Below are 6990 nucleotides of genomic sequence, written 5' to 3'. Positions count from 1 at the left end.
CCTCTATCCTCTGGGCCATTTAATTTCTGACTTCATGAATAAGCTCATGTCTGGCCCTATCCTAATGGTTTCTTCACTTTAGTTCTAAGTGCTGGAAGCATAGCAAAGGCTGCTCTGAGGTTCCTGTGCTTATGTTAATATTTGGTAGCTTCTGAATAATGGATCTGTCTTATTCATATTATTATTATTAATACAACCATAACAATAATTTACATTTATGTAACTATGAATTTTTTTGTGCCTGTTTATATCTGTGACCTGATTTGATCATTACAAATTTATTATCAATAAATACTTAAGTATTAGATGTTTACAGCTCTTCTTATGACTTCACATTTTGAAATCCATTGGCATATTCCAATTTTCCTGTTTCTCCTGGTAAGACTTTTGGGGCTGCCCATTCATTTCACCTGGGATTCCTTCCTTTTATTTTTCCCACCTGATTCTAGGCTATTTCTCATGGGCCCTTTCTGGAATCTTTTGAACACAGTGAGCTTATTTTCCATGCCTCTTCCCTGCTGTTCTCCCTTTTCATCCTTTCTACCTTGGTGTCTTTCACAGCACCATCCCTCTGAACAGTCTCTACACACGTCCTCACTTCTGCAGGAGAGAATGTCTTTCTTTTGTTCTATACCTCTTTTTTGCATCAGTTGTTTTCTCTGTTTTTCTTTGCCTTTGCCTCTACTGTCTAAATATATTTTATATTTTTTATTTTTCATTTTAAAATCTCTTCATTTAATTTATTGGGTCAAAAGGCAGTTCCATTTTAATTTTTTGAAGTAAATCTATACTGTTTTCCACAGTGGCTGCACCAGTCTGCAATCCCACCAACAGTGTATGAGGGCTCCCTTTTTTCCACATCCTCGTTGTTATTTATTGACTTATTGTTGATAGTCATTCTGACAGGTGTGAGGTGATACCTCATTGTGGTTTTAATTTGCATTTCTCTGATGATTAGTGATGTTGAGCATCTTTTCACATGTCTATTGGCCATCTGTGTGTCCTCTTTGGAGAAATGTCTATTCAAGTTTTCTGCCCATTTTTAAATTTTATACTTTATGTTCTTAATTGAATTTATGTGGTCCATTTTCTGGTGAAAGTTATTGCAGTTTTAATGACAGCTTCAAAAATAACAGCTAATAATTAGTGTGCTAATTCTATCATTTTTGTATGAAAAACTTCTGGATGGGTGGAAGTTCAGTTTCTAGTAGGGAAATTTCCAAAGAGTTTCCCACAATAGCCTTCATATCACTTATTCATACATTTATTTGGCCAGTTATTTAACTGTGTTGTCATTCTCTACAATTCTGCCTCCCTCCTTTATTAGAGTGTGAATTGCTCAAAAGCAGTGATATTGTCTTATTCTTGGTGAATGGCACTTATTTATTTAATTAATAAACAGATAAATAAATGAGAGACCTGCAATCAAAGGAAGTAACAAGCTGTGTGGTCTTGGGCTGTGTGTTAACTCTGGGCTTTGCTTATCTCACTTGTAAATTGAGGATTTTGGCAAAACAGAGGGGAATTAAAAGGGTTGGATGTGGCACTGGATACCTGTGAGACGGGAATATTTTCCTGGTGAGGAGTAGAAGACTGAGATAATATGTGATCCAAAGGCAAGGGAGAACTGTCCTTCATACTGACTGAGAATCCAGAAAACCTTTAAGTCATAGAATATCCAGCATCCCTCACTGTGTGGTGAGAACAGAATTGAAACACTGTCATGCTGTATCTAGACAGAGAGGGCCTGACATAGCCCTCAGGTTTCTTATAATCGGATACTAGCAGGAGAGACATCCAAACATTCCCATGTACCTTCAGAGAGGGCCAAGGAACAGCTGAAGGGGACCCCAGGATCTGGGAAAGCCTCTCACTGGGTGAGACTGATTGGAGACCATACGAATGTGCATGGCTCTACAGATATCAAGGGAGAATGGTGCCAATCAGGGACTGGAGGGAACCAGGACGCTGTTGTAGGTATCCCTGTAAACAGATGGCCAAAAGCTAGGTATCACAGGCTCTGCCCCTTCCTTATTCTAGAATCTTAATTGCAATTCTAAGGACAAGGGTTGAGAGAAGAAAACCCTGGTTTGATTGATTTTACCCGGAAGTGTGATTGAAGTTATTGCCAAAAGTTGGAATGAAAAGTTTGAGATAGAAAGTAAGGTTGTATATAGAAAATAAAGCTGAATTTTGGCATACTTGAGTTTTGTGGATTGCGATCCTGTCCTTCCCACGTGAAATGCTAATGCAGCCAGGAGCCCCCAGTGCGCACTGATGGCAGGGAAGCCAGGTGGCGACTGAAGAAATGCAGGGGCGAGAGTGGGGATTTGTCTTGGCTGGGGTTCTCCAAGCATGGATTTTGGGTTTTATTTCAGGATGCTGCTAATGTCCTTCAGCCAACTAGTATTCAGGCTTTTATTTTTCTTTCTTGTTCTCATTTATAATGTCCATAATTTACATATATTTGCATTTTAATTTTTCAAACATAAAGAGTTGAATAAATATGCCATCTCTGCCTACCACCCGAGCAGAAACACATCAAACTCCAGTGGTATGAAGAAAGGTCACTGTTGACATACTTCTTACTTTAGCTCAAGATTATTTTCTAAGCTGTGAGTGTATTTCCTTTTTGGCACTTGAATAAAGTAATTCCTTTCTATATTTTCATTTTTTTTTTTTTATGTTGCGGCAAAATTCGAGACAAGCAGCTTAGGGCTTTATTTTACCGATGAAGAAATGGGGCCACGAAGTGACTTATCCAGGACCACCAGTGATGGTGAGAGACAGAGTGGTTTTAGAACTCAGGTTCTGTAAGTCCACTGGTTCCTCTGTGTCCTTATTTCAATACCCCTCTGATTCTGGAGGCAGCTGCTGTGCTGACAGTCACAGCTGCACTTTCACGGAAGCCATGCTTCCCACATGCGGTTCCAGCCAACAACCAAGTGCTGCAAGGAGATTCAGGCAGGCCCTTCCCTGGGAGACACAGGGCTCCTCTGACAGCTGATTTAGGCTCATGCACCCCTAGACAACCTGGGACACTTCCATTCAGTCCTTTTTGTCTCAGGAGTCAGACTTGCCTTGCAGTCTGATGGCACTCCCAGCGTTTCCCAGCTCCCTCCAATTTTCTCTCATTTCCTTAAAAAATCCTTACACATTTAATCCTGTCTTGACATCTCTTTTTCAGAGGACTGGAATGAATGCAGAACAGCTGCCTGTCTGGTTTTTTGTTTGTTTGTTTGTTTGTTTGTTTTATAGAGACAGAGAGAGAGTCAGAGAGAGGGACAGACAGACAGGAATGGAGAGAGATGAGAAGCATCAATCATCAGTTTTTTGCTGCGACACCTTAGTTGTTCATTGATTGCTTTCTCATATGTGCCTTGACCGTGGGCTTTCAGCAGATGGAGTAACCCCTTGCTCGAGCCAGCGACCTTGGGTCCAAGCTGGTGAGCTTTGCTCAAACCAGATGAGCCCGTGCTCAAGCTGGTGACCTTGGGGTCTTGAACCTGGGTCCTCGGCATCCCAGTCTGACGCTCTATCCACTGCGCCACCACCTGGTCAGCCTGTCTGTTGATTGACCAGCCTGATCATTTCATCAGGGACCCCTCAGTGTGATGTTTTGCTCTCAGGCCAGCTCCCTCCATAGTCACTGGGGCCACTGCGGGAAGCACATTCAGACACAGTGATATCCAGAGGCAGGAAGAAACCACATTTATTGATTTCTCTTTAAACCTGAGAAAATCTTTCCCAGAAGTCCTCCAATACTTCTCATTGGCCAGGAAGGGGTGATTTGTTTGCTTCTCCATGAATTATTGGCAAGTGAAAAAAAATCTCAGTGACTGACAGACACAAGTCAATGTTTACCCCTGAGTTGGGGATGAGGTCACCTTTGTCTAAACGCCATTGGAGAAATATGGGTAACTGAACAAGAGCAAGGTTCTTTTATGAAGAAAGAAAGAAAAAATAGCTATTGGGTAAGCTGTCATCTGTCTGATACATTTGACACTTTAAGCTTTAGACTCTATTTTACCAGTGTCACCTTTCTTTTGGTTAGTTTTTGTGGATATCTCTTTTTCTATTTTTTTACTCTCAACATTGCTTTATCACTTTATTTTAGTTACTTCTGTTGTAGATAGCATATGGTGTATTTTGGTTTACTTTCATTCTCCCTCCCCCCAATATGAAAACCTTTACTTTTAGTTAGTATGATTGGTACCTTTATAGTTAATAGGATCATTGATCCAATTGGGCTTAGATCAATTTGATCAACAGTTGCTCTTTCTATTTTGCATTTATTGTGCTGTTGTGTGTGTGTGTGCATTCTACCTCCTTTTTGGTATTTTTCAAAAAACCTTTTTATTTAAAAAGACTGTTGAAAACTGATCCCATAAAATGTGTTTTTTGCTTTTGTCATTACTTCAAAAACTGTAAACATATATAAAAGTAAGAAAATAGTATAATAAATTTCTATTCTCAGACAGATGTGAGTTATCAGTGTTTTGTCACATATACTTTAACTCTTCTATTTTTTGCCAAAGGATTTTAAGTCACATCACAGATATCATGACATTTCACCATAAAAACATAACTGTGTATGATTAAATTTTCTTTATTTTCCACTTTTTCTCTATTGTTTGAAATTATATTCATATTCTATTTGTTTTAAACCTACATAGTTTGCCAATATAGCCACTATTCTCCCATATGAAGTATGGACTTTAGAATATTTTCAGAAATTTTTCTCTTGATCTGAAACCCTTTTACTTTTATACATTACTGTTGTCTGGTTGTTCATCTGTGTATTAGTTAGTCTAGGCTCAGCTGTACTGTGATACATAAATCCTGAAATCTCAGTTGCTTACAACAAAGGTATTTTCTTGCTTTTATTTGGTCTCACATGGATAGAGAAACTCTTCTCCAAGCAGGACATCAGGGAACCAGTCTGCATCCACTTTATATCTATGGCATCTAAATACATGACTCCCGAAGGTTCTGGGGAAGAAAAAAAAAGAGGTAGAGGATTTGAGGCGATGACTTTAAGGGTGGGGACCATAGAATCCACCCACTTTCCATTTCATTGGCCCTAACTCAGTCACATAGACCCTGGCTATTTGAGATGGTGGCTGGGAAATTCAGCCCCCTCTGTTTTTTAGAGAAAAGTCTACATAACATAACTCTTACTTAAAATTAACTTTTAGCCCTGGCTGGATAGCTCAGTTGGTTGGAGCATCCTTCCAAAGTGCAGAGGTTGTTGGTTTGATCCCCAGTCAGGGCACATACAGGAAGAGAGTAATATTCTTGTTTCTCTCTCCCTTTCTTTCTCTAAAATCAATTAAAAAAATTAACTTTTAAAAAACTTTCCTTTTCTCACTATTGCATTAGCATCTTGAGCTGCCATAACATAATAGGATAGACTGGGTGGTTTAAAGAATAGAATTTTAGTTTTCACAGTTCTGGAGACTGGGAAATCCAAAATCATGGTGCTAAGAAGAGAGGTCTCATTCTGAGGCCTCTTCTCTTGGCTTGTAGGCAGCCTCCATCTTGCAGTGTGCTCTTCTGGCCTTTCTGCAGTGTGTGCCATGGAGGGAGAGAGAACCCTTATTTCCTTTTTTGAAAAACAACGTTGAAGATCCTGTCTCAGGTTTATTTGTACAAATAGCACAGGAGGGCCCTGGCTGGGTAGCTCAGTTGGTTAGTGTTGTCAGGGCATATACAAGAATCAAGCAATGAAGGCATAAATAAGTGGAACAATAAATCAATCTTTCTCTCCCTCCCTCCCTCCCTTCCTTACTTTTTCTCTAAATAATCAACCCCTTCATCCCCGCAAAAACCAAAAACAAATAGCGTAGTAGGAAACCAGCCTCATGCAGATAGCAGCCCAGGGGCCACACCAGTCCCTCCTTCCTTACATCTGCAAACAGAGGCCTCTATTCTGGGGCCTTCATGGGGGCCTGAGCACCTTTAGGAGCTGGAGCCTGAGGTGGACCCTGAGCCAGAGCTGCAGCTGCAGCCACAGTCTGGGGCTTGGTTTGAGCCTTGGCCTTGGACTTTGGCTGGCAGAGCCTGAGACTCTTGATCATGCAGGATGAGCATGTTTCTCAAGCTTGGGGGGAGTGATGTAGGCAACTTAGTTGAGCTTGTGGCTACCGCCCTTTGGGATCTTGAGCTTCACCTTCTTGGGCTTGACAAGGGCCTTGAGAGCCTGGGCATGTGCATGCATGGTCTTAGCATTGTAGGTCTGCATCTTCTTCAGGCCATTTCTGTTGTGCTTCTTGGCAAAGTGCACATTCCTCAGGAATTTGGGGTCTATCCCCTTCAGAGGTTTGTATCTTTGTGATTAGGATTTCTCATAACGTTTCTGTGCTGTTTTTTGGGACTGGTTGTGTGTGGTGTGGTTCTTGAACTTGGCCATATCTGCACTTAAGCCTGTGGCTCCCAAAGCACCTGGGACTGCAAGAGAGAGCTCTTATAAGAGTATCAGACCTACAGGATTAGGGCCCCTCCCTTATGGCCTCATTTAACCTTTATCACAGGGGTCCCCAAACTTTTTACACAGGGGGCCAGTTCACTGTCCCTCAGACCGTTGGAGGGCCGGACTATAAAAAAACTATGAACAAATCCCTATGCACATTGCACATATCTTATTTTAAAGTAAAAAAACAAAACAGGAACAAATACAATATTTAAAATAAAGAACAAGTAAATTTAAATTAACAAACTGACCAGTATTTCAGTGGGAACTATGCTTTTCTCACTGACCACCAATGAAAGAGGTGCCCCTTCCGGAAGTGTGGCGGGGGCCGGATAAATGGCTTCAGGGGGCCGCATGCGGCCCGCGGGCCGTAGTTTGGGGAACCCTGCTTTATCATCTTCTTATAAGACCTATCTCCAAATACAGTCACATTGCAGGTTTAGGCTTTAACATCTGAATATTGGGGGATACAATTCATTCCTTAGCACCTCTGTTACTTAGAACAGGACCATGACTGA

At 41.0% G+C, this 6990-nt stretch overlaps 1 pseudogene; it reads right to left on the bottom strand.

Moving 5' to 3' along the window:
* Window positions 1-5927: 5927 nt before the first annotated feature.
* Window positions 5928-6436, bottom strand: LOC136402444 (large ribosomal subunit protein eL29 pseudogene; annotated as a pseudogene).
* Window positions 6437-6990: the final 554 nt, after the last annotated feature.

Source organism: Saccopteryx leptura, chromosome 4 (assembly GCF_036850995.1).
Source record: "Saccopteryx leptura isolate mSacLep1 chromosome 4, mSacLep1_pri_phased_curated, whole genome shotgun sequence".
Lineage (NCBI taxonomy): Eukaryota > Metazoa > Chordata > Mammalia > Chiroptera > Emballonuridae > Saccopteryx > Saccopteryx leptura.
The sequence above is the reverse complement of the archived record's forward strand: the minus strand, read 5'-3'. Positions and strand labels throughout refer to the sequence as shown.